The sequence below is a fragment of the Pseudorca crassidens genome, chromosome 3 (genome assembly GCF_039906515.1).
Source record: "Pseudorca crassidens isolate mPseCra1 chromosome 3, mPseCra1.hap1, whole genome shotgun sequence".
NCBI classification, from domain to species: domain Eukaryota; kingdom Metazoa; phylum Chordata; class Mammalia; order Artiodactyla; family Delphinidae; genus Pseudorca; species Pseudorca crassidens.
In genome coordinates, this window is record NC_090298.1 from 88,342,719 (window position 1) to 88,363,864 (window position 21,146).

At 37.6% G+C, this 21,146-nt stretch overlaps 1 protein-coding gene across 1 annotated transcript in view; it reads right to left on the reverse strand.

The window, feature by feature from the left end:
* FBXL17 (F-box and leucine rich repeat protein 17) overlaps positions 1 to 21,146 on the reverse strand; it is a 478,320-nt gene that overhangs the window by 335,650 nt on the left and 121,524 nt on the right. The window lies entirely within an intron of this gene.

The window sequence follows — 21,146 nt, forward strand, 5'->3', positions numbered from 1 at the left end:
ATTTGAATCCATATACAGACATGCTGCAATATGTCCTGTGGTTTTTTTTTTTTAAATCCTCCCTCAACCCCACATCCCTTTCTATCACCCCATGTTTGTTTACTTCTTCACAGAAAATGTCTCAGAGATGTCAACACTATCTACCTCCACTTCTTCGCATCTCTCTCAATAGATATGTACATATTTTATCGACATACACTTCACAAACTACAAAATTCACCCCTTCAAAAGGAACAGTTCAAGTGGTTTTTAGCATATTCACAAGTTGTACAACCATCACCAATATCTAATTCCAGAAGATGTTCCTTACCCCAGGAAGAAACACCATGCCCGTTAGCAGTCACTCCCCTATTCCAACTCCAGCCTCCAGCCCCTGGCAACTTTCTGTCACTATGAATTTGCCTAGTCTGGACATCTTTTATAACTGAAATTGTACAATTGCTTCCTAAAGTGCAACAATGGTCTCTTTATAAGGTTTCTCCCTGCAAGTGTTTCTTCCAAGAAATCTGGTTTTGCCCCTCACTGCTTCAGATTCCTCAGATTTGGATGGTGTGATGGTTAATTTTATGTGTCACCCTGACTACACCACGAGGCACCCAGATATTTGATTAAACATTATTCTGGGTATGTCTGAGGGTGTTTCTGGATGAGATTAACATTTAAAACAGTAGACTGTGTAAAGCAGATTGCTCTCCCCAAGGTGACCACTCAACCTTAGTCACATCCAAACCGTTGAAGGTCTGAATGGAACAAAAAGGTTGAGTGAAGGAAAATTTGCTCGCTCTCTCTCTCTTTCTCTCTCTCTGCCTTGTCTTCAAGTTGAGACACCAGTTTCCTACGCTTAGACTCAAACTTGGACTGGAACTTATATCATCGGCTCTCCTGGTTCCTATGCATTCACACTCAGACTAGAAGTACACCATCAGCTTTCCTTGGTCTCCAGATTGCCGATTTGGGGACTTCTCAGCCTCCATAGTTACATGAGCCAATTCCTTACAATAATCTCTTTTACAAACACACACACACACACACACACACACACACACACACACACACCTCATACTAATTCCAATTCTCTGAAGAACCTTACCTAATGTAATACATATTAGAATCCCCTGAGGAGTTTAGTAAAATCTCAGAGCCAAAAGGGGTGTGGCCCAAGGATCTGTATTTTTAACAAGCCCCTAAGAGACTCTTAGGGATGTGAAAACTTGAGGCCCCAGAGCTGCAAAGAAGTTACACTGACAGCTTTTGGCATTTCTACATGGCCCTGCTTTAAACAAAGGGCAGACTGAAATTCCTTTTTTGTCTCCCTCAACCTCCAAAAACTTTCCATGTATAAAATTATCTTCTTATAATTGTGCTAACATTTTCTTCACTGTTCCACAAAGTTGTAGCTTATTAAAGAAGGTCCAAATATTCTCTATCATAGGCTTAATTTCAGATTCACTTTCCTCACAGTCAAGATGAAATCAACAAGTTAAACACCACTGTTAGTTTTTCAAACAGCAGTGACTTGCATCTCCTTTGCATTAAATTTAATATGGGTGACTCTTACTTTGTATCTTCCTTATCTATTCTGAATAGATATTGGAAAATAAACGTATGTGGGTAGCATTAATTCTGAAACAACCCAAGAACATTTTCCTAAAATAATGAAACCAACAGCATCCATGGTACGTCTGATAAAAGATTAATTCTGCCCTGAAAAGTAAAGTATGCTTCAGCAGATTAAGAGTAAGGGTGCCATTGATAAATTAAAAATGGGCCTTCCTGACACTCAGCTTTCTAGAAACATTATGTTAACAAAGAATATTTAAGGCACTAAAACTGCCTGAAGCTTTAGTGAAAACAAACTTCTATTAAAAAGTGGGGTGGGCGGGGAAGATCAGAGAGAACAAAGGTTAAATAACTATGGCCATTTGGTTAAATAACCCTGCCTAACCTCACTCTAACATCAGGCCTCTCCTAGGTCCATCTTCAAAAGGGGGAAGAGGAATTCAGATAAGGATTAAGGACACAAGAAAGCTCAAGTCCAAGGTGTTAGAGCTTTCAGAGAGAAGAAAAAAAGGTATTAACATGTGCTTGGTGGGTCTTTCTCTTTCAGCTCAAGGAATCAGAAAAAGAGAGCTCGGAGGAGCCTCCAGCATCAACAGAGTCCTATAAGCCAAACAAGACCAGAGCAAGTCCTTGGAGTACAGAAACACTCTTGGTAGGCTTAGATGTGTTTTAGGAGACTTAATAAAAGGCCTTAAACAGTTGTGCAACCAACACCAGGATCCAGTTGTAGAACACTTGCATCGTACCACCCCCAAAATTCCCTTTATCCCTTATGCCCATATGTTCAATCACAGCTCCCACCGCTAGACAACCATGCTTTACACATCCATACCTGCCTTTTCTAGAAATTTCATATAGAGTTCTATCATAAGTAGTCTTTTGTATCTAGCTCCTTTCACTAGTGTAATGTTTCTGAGATTCATCCTTGGTGTTACATGTATAAATAGTTGGCTCATTTTATTGCTGAGTAGAATTGCCCTGTAGGACTATACTACATTTTGTTTATCTGTTTACCAGTTGATAAACATTTTAATTGTTTCCAGTTTGGAGCTTTGATAAATAATGTTTCTGTGATCATTCACATACAAGTCTTGGTATGGACATTATGTTTCATTTCTCTTGTGTAAATATCTAGGAGTGGAATTACTGAGTCATGTGATAAGTATAAGCTTAATTTTTTACACATTTTCAAAATCGGGTTGTTTTCTTCTTAAGTTGTAAGCGTTCTTTATATAACTTGAATACAAGTCCTTTATCAGATTCTTGTTTCACAAATATTTTCTTCCATTCTGTGCCTTGTCTTTTCATTTCCTTAATGGTGGTCTTAGCTCTAACATTTAGGTCTATGGTGCTCTTGGAGTTGATTTTTGTGAATAGTGTGAAGTAAGGTGAAAGGTTCTTTTTTTTTTTTTTGCATATGAATTGCCCCAGCGCTATTTGTTGAAAAGACACCTGTAACGGTTTGATTTTGAAGGATCTTACTTACTCACAGACTGTGGGAAAAGCAGGCAGAAGAAAAGAATTCGTATGCAAAGAGATATGTGGCTCAGGATTTGGAAAGTAGTATCGGAAAATCAGGGGGGAATGAGATCAGCTTGCAAAGCAGATTTTGATCTTTTAGTCAAAGCTGTGATGGAGATAAAGAGGACGATGAACCTCAGATTCAATAGTGTCATCTCTTCACATGACAGACGTAGAGAAGACCGTCTCCTTAAGCTGGCATTCTAAAAGCCAGCCTATACTTTTATAGCGGCATGGAAAGCATGCAAGTGCATTTAGTGTTACAAGGTGGAAAAGCCCTGGTGATAGGGAATGTCTATTGTGCCTTCAGAGTCACAAGAACCGTGAAAAGCCTCAATAATATAAACACACACAAAGATTCCTGTAGAGCTTCCATTTGTGAACCTTAAGGGGGCCTTCTCTAGTTGCTAAACCCTAAGCAAATGAAAACCAGAAACACAGGGGGCAGAGGGAAAAGGAAAATGTTAGTTCTCATAAGCTCTTGAAAGCTGCACTCAGAAATCCTTTGAGGGTGGTTTCTTGGGAGATCAAATGTGGCTACAAGAGAGAAACCTCTCCAGGAGGTAGAAACAATAGGCCTAGAAAATTCTAAAACGGGGCAAATGTAATAGCCACTGTGTTAGAAGTGTTCATACATGACTAAACTATTCTGGGCTAGAAGAAAGAGAAAGAACAGAAGGTGAGCAGTACAGGGTCACTAATTTTGCTTGGACAGTTATTGTTTACAAATTTTTTTTTTAAATTGTTGAATCTAGGGATTCAGTCTCTGGACACAGCTCACTCTGTTGAGGTTTGGGGTACTAGTAGCCAAAGAGTTTAAGAGAGAGTAGATAATAAAATGGCTACATTTACTAAGGCCTTACTGTGTGCCAAGCTAAGTCCTCTCTATGCATCACAGGAGATGCTCATAATAGCCTCGAGAGGCAACATTATCCCCATTTAACAGGTGACTAAAATAAGCCTATTAGAGATTGACTTCCCCCCAAATCAAATCACTAGCAGGTGGCAAAGTGGGGCTTTAAACTTTGGTCTTTTAGGTTTTGAAACCCATGCCCTTTAACTTATACACACTAGGCTGTGATTCATTTCATGGTGCTAATTTCACTCAAAAGCAAATTTAAGGCCCTCCTTGTAGCCCCAGAGAAGTAGAGTGAAAAGGATCAAGGCACAGTAGGTCTACTTTTTAAAGAATTTCCTGAAGAGAAGTGCTTCCCTTGATTACTTTTTTCATCTCCTATAGGTAGACCAGGTGTGCTGCCAATGCCGTGATAGTCCTGTATATCCTGAGAACCCTCCCAAAAGAGGAAAGCATAGGAGAGGGCTGGGGTAGTCTAATTCAGAGGTGTTGAGGAAGCTGGATTAACGGTAGTGAATTATAAAACCACGTAAGTAGAACCTGATAATCCAGGAAAGCACTTTCACCTAAAAAGGATTAAAATTAAAGAATAAGAAAATAAGGTTGGGAGAAGCTTTTACAAAAATTTCAGGATTCTAAATAAAGAGATGCAATTTATTCTTATTTTAAGATAAAGTTTTCTTGGAACATGGGAGGAGAGATCTATCTTTATCAGAGTAAGACTGAGTCAATGAAAAGGGTTTTGTAATCTGCACTGAAAGATTAACTTTTGGAAATGATGCTAGCATATCTGGGGAGGAAAGGAATTTGTAGTACTAACTCTAAAAAGGTGGAGCAATCTTTGGACATTTTTATACTGCTGGCATCAAAGAATTGTTCTGTGTAATCCTACATGAGTGTCCTAAATAATATAAAAGTATTTTGTGACCCTGCTCAGAAAAAAAAAGTTTTCTCTAGACTTCACCCCAAACCTACTAATTCAGGACCCAGAAATATATATATATATATATATATATATATATATATATTTTTTTTTTTTTTTTGCTGTACGCGAGCCTCTCACTGTTGTGGCCTCTCCCGTTGTGGAGCACAGGCTCCGGACGTGCAGGCTCAGCGGCCATGGCTCACGGGCCTAGCCGCTCCACGGCATGTGGGATATTCCTGGACCGGGGCATGAACCCGTGTACCCTGCATCGGCAGGCGGGCTTAAAACCACTGCACCACCAGGGAAGCCCCAGAAAATATATACTTTTAATAAGTTCTCTTAAAGAGTCTTATGAAATCAATCCAGAAAGTCCCATAACTAAATCTAACATTCACAACTAACTAGACCCTCCAAATATTAGTACTGAAGATGACCCTGGGTATACATGGGGCTATCTCTTTGCCATCTGTACTGATACCACAGACCACCATGGTCCAAGACATGTCCTCCTTCTCCTGGACATTTTCAATAGCTTGCACACTGGACCTCTTTCTGCCATTCTTGAGGCCGCAAATCTGTTCTCCACCCATCAAGCCACAGTGATCTTTTTAAGTGCGAATCTGATCGTGTCAGTCTGCCATTCAAAATGCTCCAATGGCACCAATTACTCCAAGAATAAAATCCCAACTCCTCTATAACCTACCAGGCCCTGCATAATGTGACTCCTCCCTAACTCTTCCACCTGTTTTCATCACCCCACCACCCCCTACCCTTGCTCACTAAGTGGTGGTCTCCCCACCTATCTCCCATTCACTGCACTAAGTCCAGTGCTTGGCACAGGGCCTGGCACACAACAGGGGCTCCAAAATGAAAAGGAGTGAATGAATGAAGTCCTGTCTTGATGCATGTTAATGCCTTGTTTCGATGTTGAAAAACAAGTCCTTTTTTTTTTTTTTTTTTTTTTTTTTTGTGGTACGCGGGCCTCTCCCGCTGCGGAGCGCAGGCTCAGCAGCCATGGCTCACAGGCCCAGCCGCGCCGCGGCATGTGGGATCTTCCCGGACTGGGGCACAAACCCGTGTCCCCTGCATCAGCAGGCAGACTCTCAACAACTGCGCCACCAGGGAAGCCCAACAAGTCCTTTTTAATGCTAAGAAAATTTGATCTGTTGATCTTATTGGTTCCAAGTGCCACAAAGAAGCCATGGCTAAGAATGGGATATACAGCTTTCAAAGAAAGAAACAGCAGCACTTTGATTCTGGAGTGAACTGGAAAACAAATGGGAGGAAATTAGCAGGGTGACTACCTAATCTCACTTAGGACTTTAGGACCAATTCAAGGCCTTCTTTTCACCTCTAAGGACAAAGAGCAACAGGGATCAAGGACATAGTGAGTCTACTTCCTAAAGAATTTTCCAGGAAGAATGCTAACCTCATTACTTTTATTTGTGTCTTTCAGCCAGAGTGGTCCGTGGACCTATGGGGTGCCCTCACCTTCTGAATGCAAAATAAAGCCAGCATAAAGCAATCTGCTTAGGCTGGGTTCTAACTGAGCTTTATAACCGAAGGGCAAAAACATTTCCATGTGTTCCAGTTCAGCAAAATTCATCAGACTAGAAGAGTCGTATGATTCTGGGCAGAAGTCAGCTGGAGTAGAGTTTGGTTGTCTAAGTATCCCCTATTGGTTTAGGAAAGCAGAAGAGAAGTGACCCCAGTAGTCAATGGCTAGATTCAGCGATGCCTTCAAAACTGAAGAAAGCACATTTATAGTAAAGGGCTTATTTCACTCAGAGTTGCTCAGTCTCTTAAATCCCTTTAGTTCAACAAACATTTGAGTACCTACGATATGCACGATGCCTCATGTCAAGTACTAGTGCAGTATGAAGATGAGGTACAGAGAGCAGAGAGGAGACAGGTTGGGATATGAACAAGTAGAGCTGCCACGGGGCTTCCCTGGTGGCTCAGTGGTTGAGAGTCCGCCTACCGATGCAGGGGACACGGGTTCGTGCCCCGGTCCGGGAAGATCCCACATGCCGCGGAGTGGCTGGGCCCGTGAGCCATGGCCGCTGAGCCTGCGCGTCCAGAGCCTGTGCTCCGCAACGGAAGAGGCCCCAACAGTGAGAGGACCACATACTGCAAAAAAAAAAGTATAGCTGCCACAACTACTAGTGAGATCCCTGGGAATATTTTAGCCTATGTACTGCATCCCAGTCTAGTTTAGTTCAGTTTCCCAGGACCTTCTGACTAGATCTGAAACCAGGTTTGAAGAGGTGACTAGACTATGGAGGGTTGAAAGCCTGGCAGAATGGTTATGACTTGATATGGGAGGGAGGGAGGGAGGTAATCTATTTTATTGGTAACATGAGTAATATAGGGATTAAAAAACTGTAAGGTCTCCTTGAGTTCCGGCATACTGCAGGCACATAACTGATGGAGCCATTCATTGAAGACTCTAACGGAAGGGTGATAAAGGGAAAGTTGTACTTCAAAACCCAGCAGGTGTACCCAGGACCAGCTACAGGGATATTCTGGCTTCAGAGAGGCTGCCAGTGGACTGTGGCTGCAGCAGGTCCCTGCCCCCACGTGAACAGTAGCATACCACACAGAGGGGTACCTCAATGAGGCCTAGGCACGTGCCAGAGTCAGAAAGCATCCACGTCTAACAACAGACAAAGAAGTACTATGTGAAGTACCGTGATGATAAAAGTCCCAAATGAAGAAATTTTACTTAGATACCAAGTAACCATACATTATACTTGTAGGAGCTTTAAAATGGAACACAAAATTTTTCCATTGCTTTAGTGGAGTCTTCAAACTCTATGAAAAAATTCTTTTTCATTTTCACCTTCCTTTGTTTTTCTGTATTATTTTTCACAGGGTGTAGTGTACACTTACAATTAATGCACTAGAAAGTCCCCTCCTTTGAAACAGTATAACAAAAACACAAAACAAACTGGTACTGATCATATCAAAGGAAATAGCTAAATATGGAGACAAAACACTTGGTACAGATTCACTTTATAAATCATTTCATTAAGACCTTTTCACTATGCTCTTTACGTAATAAAATTTTCATATCGTTAGTAAATTTTAAAAAGAAATCTAAAATAATGTTATTTAAACAGAAATAGTTTTCTTTTAAACTATGGTCAGACAACAATATTTACTGAGCAAATACTATGTGCCAAGTACTGTGTTACATACAATGATTAAGACAGACTGCCCTTACAATCTAGTGAGAAGAGTAAATGTTAAACATTTATTACAAGTGTGATAAAGAATATGTGGCACATATGTACAATGGAACATTACTCAGCCATAAAAAGGAACAAAATTAAGTTATTTGTAATGAGGTGGATGGAACTAGAGTCTGTCACACAGAGTGAAGTAAGTCAGAAAGAGAAAAACAAATACCGTATGCTAACGCACATATATGGAATCTAAAAAAACGGTACTGATGAACCTAGTGGCAGAGCAGCAATAAAGACGCAGACGTAGAGGACAGACTTGAGGATATGGTGGGGTTAGGGGAGGAGGGAGAGGAAGATGGAATGAAGTGAGAGAGTAGCACTGACATATATACACCACCAAATTTAAAATGGATAGCTAATGGGAAGCTGCTGTATAGCACAGGGAGATCAGCTCGATGCTTTGTGACAATCTGGAGGGGCAGGGTAAGGAGGGTAGGTGGGAGGGAGGCTCAAGAGGGAGGGGATATGGGGATATATGTATACATATAGCTGATTCACTTTGTTGTACAGCAGAAACTAACACAAGATTGTAAAGCAATTATATTCCAATAAAGATATAAGAAAAAACATTTATTGCAGGTGTGATCACTACTTTAATATAATCATTTGCAGTAGTCAATGAATTATTACTTTCTATATATATGTAGAAAGAAGACAAAAATATAACTAAAAATTATACTCAATTATTACAAATAAGATTTTTCTCAAACATTTTAAGCTATTGTATGCCTGATATCATTATACACCTGATATCATTTCAGTAGCAAGCTAGAATATGTATTGCTTTTATATATCATGAGAAAAATAAGGATTATTTAAGAACTCATATTTACTAATACAACTTTGCCTTTTAATTAGCATGATACAACTATTCCATTAAGCAAATCAGAAGCACAAAACAGTAAAATTTTTTACCCTGTTATGAAAAATTTCAAAAATATAAAAAAGTAGAAAAAACAATACATAAAACTCCATTTACCAATCACCTAGCTTCAGTAGTTACTAACTCATGGCCAACCTTATTTCATTAATAGCCCCATCCACTTCTAAAACATCACATTTATCAGTAAATATTTCAGTATATCTCTAACAATAGGCTCTTTAAAAATTCAGAGCCATAACACCCTTATCATTCCAGCAAAAATGTTCATGGGAGACTTAATATGAAAAATGAACTATGTATAGTTTCATAGAGGTAACAATCCAACACGGTAATTTAAAAATCTCATTAAAAATTTACCACAATTTTATAAAAACTGACCTTTTGTCAACAAAGGGCATTGAGATTCATAACTAATCATTTTCTAAAAGTCTAAAATTCCATTAGTGTCCAATGAGAATCTGATCATTTGATTGCTTATTTGACCTTGCCTGAGTTTTGCTCATCCTGTCTTGCTTAATGTTAGTCTGGGTTTGGAAAAGTCAGATTGGCTGATAAAAAGAGATTTATAAGTTATGCATTAAAGTATTGTGAAAGGGAGAGACATCGGTCCAGAACTAATGGCATAGATATTTGTCCCTATTAAAAAGATCTATGGTAAGTTAGGTATGACTCAACCACTTTCCTTTAATATGCTGACCAAGTTTCTTTGACGAATACTGCTTTATTTTATTGAAATAATATTTGGGTAATGTAAATGAAACAGAACAATTAGTCTATTCTGCATCTGCTCATCCTTTAATTAATGAAAGGAGTAATCTAAAAAGAAATCTACTAACCTAACAGCCATAGTTGTATTCAGCAATAATATTTACAAAGCATTTTCTGTACACATATACATCTGTCCACTCACCCAGTTAGATAAACAGGCAGGTGTAATTTCCATTTTACAAATGGAAGAAACAGAAGTTAAAGTAATCTGTACAGGGTTACATAGGAGCCCAGTACTCTTTTCATTACAACATAATAATATACTTAAAATACAACCAAAGAATCTATATGAGCACTAAATTTGAGACCTTAAACATAATTGATAATAAAGTAGTTGCTTCATAAACATACAATTAATTCTTTGGTCACACCACAGAAAATATGTTTTAATTCTCTGAAAATAAGGCCTCTTCCATTCTGTCAAGCTTTATTTCATTCCTAAATAAAACTTTTAAATTAAGAGATATGGTTAGTTTGAGGATTCATTTCAAAGAGTATAAGGAGAAAATCATAAGAATATGACTGAAGGCTACATTAAATCCACCAGACAGATCACTTACCAAAATCTGATTGTGTGGATGTATCATGAGTTATGTAAGAAAACAGGAAAAAACAGAAGTAGTAAACACAACTTGAATTCTGAATCATCTAACTTTGATTGAGGTTTCATCGCAAAGGGTGAAATGAACTTAAGTCCCAGAAGGCTAACACACAAAAAACAGGGGAAGCACTCTGAATAGCAGAAGAGCTAGTTAGTATTTCGAAAGGCGCGCTAAGATTCACAAAGCAAGGGAAAAGCCACAATTATAAGGTAACTTCGACTTCCAAACCATCTGGGTTCTCTCCTTTTCTATATAATTGGGCATTCTCTGCTTCCTTCCCCAACCTCTGCCTGAATATCTCTTCCTCTCCAGGACATTTGCTGTCCTCTCCCCTTTCCTGTGTTTCCATCTGTCACCTTACCTCCTTTCTCTGGTTCTTCCCTTTCCTTTTCCTCATGTTTCCTCTGAATCTTTTATGCCCACTGTCACACCTTTCTTAACTGGCTGGTCATAATATGGAATGAAAGCATTTTAAATATAATTATTGTACTAATTTCAAATCAATGATATTAAACTTTTTATTTATCTCAAAAAGAAATGTAAGATTATCTGACTGCATGAAATCACTGAACTCAGACTGGGTTGCAATCCAGCTCCACATCTTACTAGATTACTACCTTAAAGAAGTTATCTGTTTTCCAAAAAGTGTGAAAATGAGATAGAAACCTAATGGGGTTCTTGTGAGCATTCCAAGAGAATTCCCATGTGCTGGACACATACCATACAAAGTGCTTAATAAAGATTAGTCACTACTCAATGTATACACTTCCTTTCCCCAGTTCCATGGAGCTGTCACTTCAAACATTATTGTACAAAATTAACTTTTATTCCTATCATTATACTTGATAGAATATAAAGCAGCATTTAATGATAGTCTCTGTTATGATATGTCCCACCTACCTACCACTGGGCCATTAGAAATAGAAATGACAAAAAAAAAAGAAATAGGAATGACAATACATAAATTGTCTATTCTATACTTGTTCACCAGGCTGAAGTTATGTATCGATGGAAAAATGTTAAGTTAAATGAGACTTTCATTCAGTAAAATAAAAGTAAAAAGTTTAACTGTACGAAACAAGTTTACCTGTACTTTGTAATATATCTAAAATTATAGATAATAAAAGGAAGTAATCCAAATAACCTTATATTTCTAAGGGTATATTGATTCTACTTTTAATGTTCTCACGTGACAATACTCTAACAGCCCTTGGAGATGACAGTACATTCCTACTGTTGTTAAAGCCTTTGGAAAGCACAACAAAGTATATACACCCAAATTGGGCTTTGTAATGCTCCTAAATATCCAATGTCTTAGATAATAAGTAGAATAGCAAAGTTTCTTACCTGCGATTATAAGGAATTTAACTCATCAATATATAATTAGTTTGATTTATTATAAGTATAATATTCTATAACCACAAAGAACCACCTCCTCCCTGGGAGGCTGATGCATAATTTGCAAAAAGAAAATACATACAAGCAAGAGCACAACCTTCAAAAAGTCACTTGTGTTTGTGAAAATATTTCAGATAAATATTTTAACAAGAGAAAAATACTTCCCAGGATAAATAAAATCTAACCAAGGTATAAAGTCCTAACAATCCGTGTTTTAATCATAAGTGAGAGCCAATAATCACCTGTTTAAAAAAAGCATACGAACACCCTAATGTATGAATATAGAACATTTCTTACATATTCATGTTTCACATTCTTTAAACAAGAAAACTTATTATTAAAAAACAAAACCTAAAATTAGGTTATACATTTTTCATCATGTCAGACAAATGCATTCACAGCTCACTAAATGTTCGTTCTTACATTTCAAACAGCTTATAAAATCCCACCTCCTTTAATAAGGTTCCCACAATAACTAGAAGTAAGATGGCGAGTCCATCACCCACCCTGACCTAGTCCACTTGGTCCACACACTTAACCTTCACAGAGGACGCCATGCCAAGTAACAAGAATGTGAGAAAAAGGCATTTCCCTTGTCAGTTTGGCAGAATTTAAAAAAAAAAGTTATATTGTATAAGTACGTTTCATTTCATTTTTTTAAATCAGAAGCTCAGAAAGGGCAGAGCGCATGTTATACAACATCAAGACCCAGATTCATCTCTCCAGGAAAAAGGGGTCAAAGGAGGTTTTTAAGTATTTTCATAACATTCCCCAAGTCCAAGTTAACATATACCTTAACAGGGCTGGACAGATAGTAGGTGCTCATTAAACATTTATGGAATACATGAATGAATCAGTCAAATCTAGGAAAGGCAGGTACTAGAAAAACCAAATCACTGAGGATGAAATGACAAGTATACTGCAGAATTTCTATGTTAAAAGTCAGTATTTGAGTGCCTATTTGCCAGGCATTGTGCTAGATGATTTTTATGTACATTTATTTAAAGTACAGTGTAAAAGTCTTAAAGGTGTTACACATTTTTACCCAAAAAGAGCACATCTGGGGACTTCCTAGCAACAGGCTCAGCAGACAAGAGACGGATTTGTGGACCAGGATGCTCAATGTAGCAGTATTTGTAGTAATGAAAAAACACAGAAGCCTCCCAAATGTATTAAAATTAGGATAATGGTTAAATGATGGTATATATTTTTGATAGACTGCTATGTGGCCATGAAAGATCATATCTTCTTAAAACATTTAATGAAATTGGAAAATATAATATAATCGAAAAAGCAGCAGGATATATAATTATTAGGAGTTTAAACATCATTCTATTAAGTATATAAGCAGAGTGAAAAAACTGAGGAGATAAAATGTTAACTACCTCTTGGTAGTGGGATTATATGTGCGATTTTAATTTTCTTTATGTTCTTCTTTTCCAAAGTTCTACATCAATACTCCATTATCACAGAAAACAAATGCTAAAAAAGGAAAAAAAAAACCATGGGAGAAGGCTTTTTAAAATTGATTCTCTTATTTTAACCTAAATAATACTCATATAAGTTTAGAAAACTTGGGGACTTCCCTAGTGGTCCAGTGGTTAAGACTCCACGCTCACAATGCAGGGGACCCGGGTTCGATCCCTGGTCAGGGAACTAGATCCCACATTCCGCAACTAAGAGCCCACATGCAGCAACTAAAGATCCCGCAGGCGGCAACAAAGGTCCCGCGTGCCACAACTAAGACCCAGAGCAGCCAAAAATAAATAAATTAAATAAATAAATAAATGTTTAAAAAATAAGTTTAGAAAATTTTAAGAAATAAAATGTAAATTTTCTTAAAATTTAGAAAAATAGGATGTAGATTATTTTAACCTATAAAATATTAGATATAAATTAGTACCATATGGGCTTCCCTGGTGGCACAGTGGTTGAGAGTCTGCCTGCTGATGCAGGGGACACGGGTTCGTGCCCCGGTCCGGGAAGATCCCACATGCCGCGGAGCGGCTGGGCCCATGAGCCATGGCCACTGAGCCTGCGCGTCCGGAGCCTGTGCTCCGCAACGGGAGAGGCCACAACAGTGAGAGGCTCGTACCACAAAAAAAAAAAAAAAAAAAAAAATTAGTACCATATTTCTCCCTGGCCTTTATTCTTCCATGCAATAAGAAGAAAATGTATTATAAAACAATATACATCTAAATACGCTTTGCTTGGGTAAGCCAAAAACAAATTTTTGAAAATCTGTTTATATATTTCCCCTATATATTGAAAAAAATGCACATTTAAAAAAAATTGTTAAGAAACATAATACTATGTAGAGCCAATTCACTAGTTTAGACCCAAAATATAAAGCAAAAATTTAAAACACTGAATCACTGTTCCAACATATAACTGGACTGCAGAAAAAGACATACATCTAGAACACAGTATTAAAAGGTACTTGAAATGTACACAAATATGCAATGCTTAGTGGAGGGATATATTCCAGGAATTCTCAAAGCCAACGGCTTCGGCAACATGGTGATAATGGGCTTGTATTACACAGCTTCTCGCCTGTACTTTGTCTGAAAACAATAATTAAATATATCCCAGACCTCACTTGCATGGAATTATAAAATAGAGACACATTTGCTTTTAGCGACCTAATTAGGGAGCTAGAATTCCCCACTAGCCTGACTGATGGAAATTAGCATCTCTAAGTTTTCTCCATGGTCTTTTCTGGGATGCCCAAAGTAGCGACTCGCTCCTGCCCAAGCGCTCAGCTTTAGCTGCTGTCCCACAGGTGCTGACTTGCTCTGGTTCCTGTTGCCTCCGTGTGCCTTACAGCAGAGCCACTCAACAGAGCTCAAGGCTTTTCCTGCCTCTTATGATCACTCCAGTGTCATGGCATCGAAGTTCCTAGTCCTGGGAGTGCCAGAGCACTACACAAGTGGAACCAGTGGTCTCTGCCCCAGTTCTGCCCCAAACTTCACCACCTGAGCCCCGATGGGGCCACCATCTCACAATGTCTGTCTGTCTCTCCATACACAGTTTCTTCAGTTTCTGGCCCTCTCTCTCTAACCATAGGAATTAAAACCAAGTACCAGGGGTTGAATGAGGAACAGATGCCATACAACTTGCACCTTCCCTTACTCCCCTACCACAAAGCTCTCCCTCTTCCTCATGTTTTCAAAATATGTGCATCAGGATCTGGCAAACGCTATGTATATAAGCATATATAAAAAGAAATGGGCCGGCAGGAATCTACAACTTGAGGTGGTTAAGACTTGAAGTCACAAGGACTAGATTTGAGTCACTCATTTCACCTCACACCAGCTACATACTTAACTCTCCAAATCCCAATATTCTCATCTCAGTTACTGCAGTACCTACCCCCATTGAGTTGTGTGAGGATTAAAAAATATAATGCATGTAAAGAATTCATACAATACAAACTCAATACAATTGTATTCAAATAAATTGGTTCATTTGGTGAAAGAGAGAAAAGATTATACGTTAATCTGGGTGAAAACTAAGTTTCTGGAATTTCATAAAGAAAGAAACACTAAAGTATCAAAAGAAAAACATCTTTGTTCAATGAGATTTTTGGTTTAGTTAGTTGAAAAGGCTTGGTCTTTTGAAATCTTAGGCAATCTGTCCTTACCTAACATTGTAGAGTTCATTAACTATTTAGAGGAGGCAATGCCACATGACAAAGTAGTGTCTAACTGGGAGTTAGATTTTCATTTTAATTCAATTTACAAATGTTTATCATCAAGTATGTAAAAGCCCTGTGTAGTATGTATGTATGTGCAGTGGTGGTGAGGAGTAATGTACACAGATACCCATAATAACATGAGATAAATGCTAAAATAGCCATGCAAAAATTGCTTTTGGATCACAGAAGAGAAAGCAATTAGTTTTACACATTTATGGGGGGGACCAAATGGTATCTTGAAAGTCACAAAGGAGAGACCTTTAAAAGATCATTTCAGGCATGGAGGTGAGGTCGGACCACTCAGAACAATAAGTACAAGGGCCCAGAGACGTGAATGTACAAAACATATGGTAAGAATGAAAAATCCAGGTTATCAAATTCTGGTTCTGCCCTAGGCAGCACTGTGGCCACCTTGGACACATTATTTAATCTTCTATACCTCCGTTTTATATTCGGTAAAAATGGAGGTAAGACTATCAGATTAGAGCTTTCTCATAAATAAGGTCACTTTCATAAAAATATAACCTATTATAGTTAACTTTGTTTTATGTGTTATCAGATTTCTTCTAATGTAAGGTTTGAAATTTTTAACTAATATGTCTTAAAAATTAATATATCTAAATTTTTGATATTCAAAGTTGAATTTTTAAAGTTTTGAGCATGTTTTAATTTTTACTCATAGAATTTAACTTTTACTGCCTTCTAAAAATCTTCAGGGTATTCATGGCTTCTGGGGGTTTGTATTATTTATCTGTATGAAGCTAGGAAGTGACGTGATTCATATTCGCCACGTCAGGGATTAACAGTCACACCAGCACTTCTCTTCTGTTTCCAGAATGAGATGTATTATCCTACTCTTCCCACCAAGTACAACAACAAAAACAAAACAAAACAAATCCTGGGCATCATACATAAAACAAACACATGTAGACTTTTCCTTTGGCTAGAAACAGCAGGACAGCAGGGTTTTCCTGAGGTTTGTTTTTGTTTTTGTTTTGGCCTGTGTTCACTGGTTTTTCCAGGTTGCTAGCTTCTCCATGACCCAATGAGGGACGTGTGAGGCAAAAAGACAATCCAGGGTATTCACCACTGTGTTGTCCTCAGGTTCCCAAGGAAAGATCAAGAGATGCCAACACCATGATGATGCAGATGTTGGAATTATCTGACAAAAGTGTGAAATCAGACATCATAAAAAATGCTTCAGTAAACAAGTACAGTACAGACATTCTTGAAGCAAATTTTTAAAAAAGTCTCAGTAAAGAAACAGATGAAATAAAGAAGAACCAAATGGAAGTTTTAGAACCGAAAAGTAAATAAAATAAATAAAAGTAAATAAAATAATCAAAAGGAAAAAAGTCACTGGATGGTCTCAAAAGCAAAATGAAGACGAGAGGAAAAAACCAGTAAAACGGAAGATAGAAAAATAGAAAGTACTCCCTCTGAAAAACACAGAGAAAACAGACTGCAGAAAATGTAATATTCATGTCATCAGTATTCCAGAAAAAAGAAGAGAAAGAATGTTGAACTAAAACAGTACTCAAAGAAATAATGGCAGAAATTTCCCCAAATTTGGTTAAAGAAATAAACCTACAAATTCAAAAAGATGAGTGAACCCCAAAAGAATAAACATAAAGAAACACATGCCAGAACATATCATAATCAAACTACTAAAAACTAAAGACAAACAAATCTTGAAAGCAGCAAAATCTCTCTATAGTTGGAATGTGAAAAACAATTCAATATTACAGCAGATTTCTCATCAGAAACCAAGGACACCAGATGGAAATGGGACAATATTTTTCAAGTGCTGAAAGAATTGTCAAGCCGAAATTCTATATCCAGAAAAAATGTCCTTCAGAAGTGAATAGGAAACCAAGAGATTCATTCAAAGATGAGGAAAAACTTACAGAATTTCTTGCCAGCAGACCTACCCTGAAAAATAACAAGTAGTTCTTGAAAAGCAAAAGAAACGATACAGAAATCTTGGAACACTGAGAAGTAAGGAAGAGGAAGACAAAAAGTAACAATTTGGATTAATACAATATACTTTACTTCTCCTCTTGAGTTTTCTAAATTATATTTGATACTGAAACATTCAAGCAGGGATAGGCTGAGAAAAATTCAAAGCCAGGTTGAACCCATCCTAATCCTCCCTCCTTCCTATTCCTTTCTCTTTCTCAACTAACAAATGGACACACTGGTCTTGCTCATGTGGCCTAGAGACCTAAGTCCTTCTTGACCCTGCACTACAATGTCTAGACATGCTTTATCCCTTTTACTGCTTTAAGAAAAGAGGATTTCAGTCTCTTTCCCTGCTAGGGATGGTATGAGACAAGCCAGGAATGCATCTGACTGATATAAGACCTCTGAACATGACTTTTAACCATGGTAAAAAAAAAAAAAAGATTAAAAGCGAAGGTTGATTCCTACTTATGATCTGGCCCAACACTACTAAATATACTGCTTTATTCTGTACCAACATGTTAACTTACAGAAACATATCAAATCAGTATTAAAAATAGTATCATGCATATTTTATTACAAACTGGGAGAATTCTATATTTAACTTATTCAAATAGTGAAGCTGTTTGTCTGGTATCTTTGCAAGGACATGAACTTGCATAAGACTGCAACTTACACAGAAACAGAAAGAAAAGGGAGCACATTGCACCCCAGCATTAGAAATGCCCTCTACTCTGGCTTTGGTTCATAATCCACTACCCCAAGCCAGATGCCCCGAGGAGCAGTGCAGAGCTGAGAACAACAAAACATATCTGACCCGTATTTTCTGAAACATGCTATTAGAGGTCACCTGCCCAAAATTAGACATATTTGTCTACACTAACAAAACATGAGTACAGGGGAAGTCCCAATGGAGGCTACCACATTAGGGCAGGGAAACTAATTCCTTTTTCCTTTATCCAAAAGTAAACCCCAATGAATGAAGAGATTGTAAAAATAGTTAGAAAAAGCTGACAACTCTCTTCTACATCTAGGAAACACATTTTTTGTATGCAAGAAAAAAGTGACCTTATTATTTATTTATTTTTTTATTGTTTTTTTTTTTTGTTTGGTTGGTTGGTTGGTTGGTTTTTTGTGCAGTACGCAGGCCTCTCACTGCCGTGGCCTCTCCCATTGTGGAGCACAGGCTTCGGACGCGCAGGCCCAGCGGCCATGGCTCACGGGTCCAGCCGCTCCGCGGCATGTGGGATCTTCCCGGACCGGGGCACGAACCTGTGTCTCCTGCATCGGCAGGCGGACTCTCAACCACTGCGCCACCAGGGAAGCCCGACCTTATTATTTTTTAAGAACTGTTACATATCCAAGAAACCATATAAATCTCTTCAAAGGTTTTTAAAAGGCTTAGAAGCCAGGAAATTTAGATGTTTCAGCACCATTAATGCTAACCTTGGCACTGTGGCTGCTACCAATCAATTTTTTCCTTTTGGAAAGAATGAATAATTTTGATGAATGCTATTGCAAATTACACACTAAAAACACAATTTTTCATATGAATGGGGCCAATGTCTTTTGGCACGCTTGTCACCATCACAATATAACTGCTAATCTTCAAATACAGTTATTAACAACTTCAGAAAATCATTTAGAAGACCAACTCTCCTTTTTAAGGTCAGTGACTATCACAGTTAATGACCAATTGGCTTTAGCCATTACTGTCCTGAACTTTACATCATGTTTTAAACTAACAAGACAATAAATAACTATTAACACCAACATATTTTGAAGGGTGTTTTTCAGTCACCATCTATGCTTACCAAAAACATAATTGCTTTTGTGTTTTATATAATCACTTGGTCACTTGCTGATTTTTGCTTGTTTCCTTGTTGTAGCTGGTGTTATTTTATCACGAAAGTAGGAATAAGGGTGAAGGGTAAAAAGACAAAATCAGAGATAAACCCTATTAGCATTTTTCAAAGATACTAGTTAAACCTGTATTCGTTTAGAAAATATAAAGGGCACTGAAAGGTATCAAATGAAAAGTAAAAGCCATCTTCTTTTCACTTTCATTTCTCAAAGGTAATCACTCAAGTCTCTTAGGGTTGCTTACAAAAAAACCTGTTTAATGTATATACTTGTGTACAGTATATGTACCTCTTTATCTTTCTTTCCAATTTCATACAACAGTTTCATACTTGAGACATTGTTCTGCAGCTTTCTTTTTTCACTTGTAATATCTTGGAGATCCTTCCATATCAACATGCATAGGTTTATCTCAATTATATAAGAACTGCAAAGTATTCTATCATGTGAAAATACAAACTTATTTAACCAATCTTATACTGATGAATATCTAAGTTATCTATTGTTTTGTTGTCTATTTTGTTTTGTTATTGCAAACAGTACTTCAATGAATATGCTTGTACACATATTTTGAAAAACATGTGAAAGTTATCTGCAGTATTCCTTACAGTGTGACTTCTGGGTGAAAGAACATGTGTCTTTTTATTTTATTTTATTTTATTTTTCAGTATGCGGGCCTCTCACTGTTGTGGCCTCTCCCGTTGCGGAGCACAGGCTCCGGACGCGCAGGCTCAGCGGCCGTGACTCACGGGCCCAGCCACTCCGTGGCATGTAGGATCTTTCCGGACCGGGGCACGAACCCGTGTCCCCTGCATCGGCAGGTGGACTCTCAACCACTGAGCCACCAGGAAAGCCCAACATGTGTCTTTTTAATTTTGAGAGATTTTGCTACACTGTCTTCCAGAAAGACTATACTGACTGATTTTCATTGGAGAGAATGTCTCTTTCTCTACCAGGTATTGTCACACCTCTTATTTTCACCAACCTGCAAGGTAAAAATGATCTCAAGGTGTTCTCACTTCGAATTCTTTAATTATTAATAAGGAGGATGTAAATCTTCTCGTATGTTTATTCAGAGGTGGTTGTTCTTAGCTATTATTATTTTCTTATTTAGTTAGAACAGGAAAATCAAGTCTGATGCCTTTATTTTAGGGCTTGATACATAACAGCTACTCAATAAATGCCTGATCCCTTATTAGATGAATCAAACAACAGTTTAAAAGAAACCTTCCTTATAGCCACACTGTATTGTCCTGATACAATCTAATACCTGGGTTTCAAAATTCTCAAGATTCCTTGACAATGAGCCAAAAGGAGTTGGCAAAACTATAGAACAAGCAGGTTACAAACAAAAGGACACACAACAGTAAACGCATTATGTAGTCGCTCTCCTGTAGCTATAATCACAGACGACCTTCTACCCTGTTATACACAACACACATTTCTCCATATTATATAAACCTTTTGAAAAGCTAAATAATATTCCACCAATCCTATAAGTAGTATTTTCCAGGTTTTATTCTTTCTATAAAAAGTATATTTTATACATCCTTTTACAATTTGCTTTTATCTTTTCATTCAACATTATGTTGCTGAGATGTAGACATAGATACATGTAAATCTACTCCATTAATTCAACCACTTCCAATTATTTAATATACAGTGATTTATTTATCAATTATATTATCAATTTATGTTTAAATTATTACAAACAACGTTGCAATGGACATTCTCCCACGTCTCTGAAAACATGTACAAAAGCCTCTGTAAGATATGCATATTTATGTATATATGTACCTAGCAGTAAAACTGCTAAGTCCTCTTGCAAAAGTGTTGGAGATGAAATAAAGAAAAGAGAACGCCTTT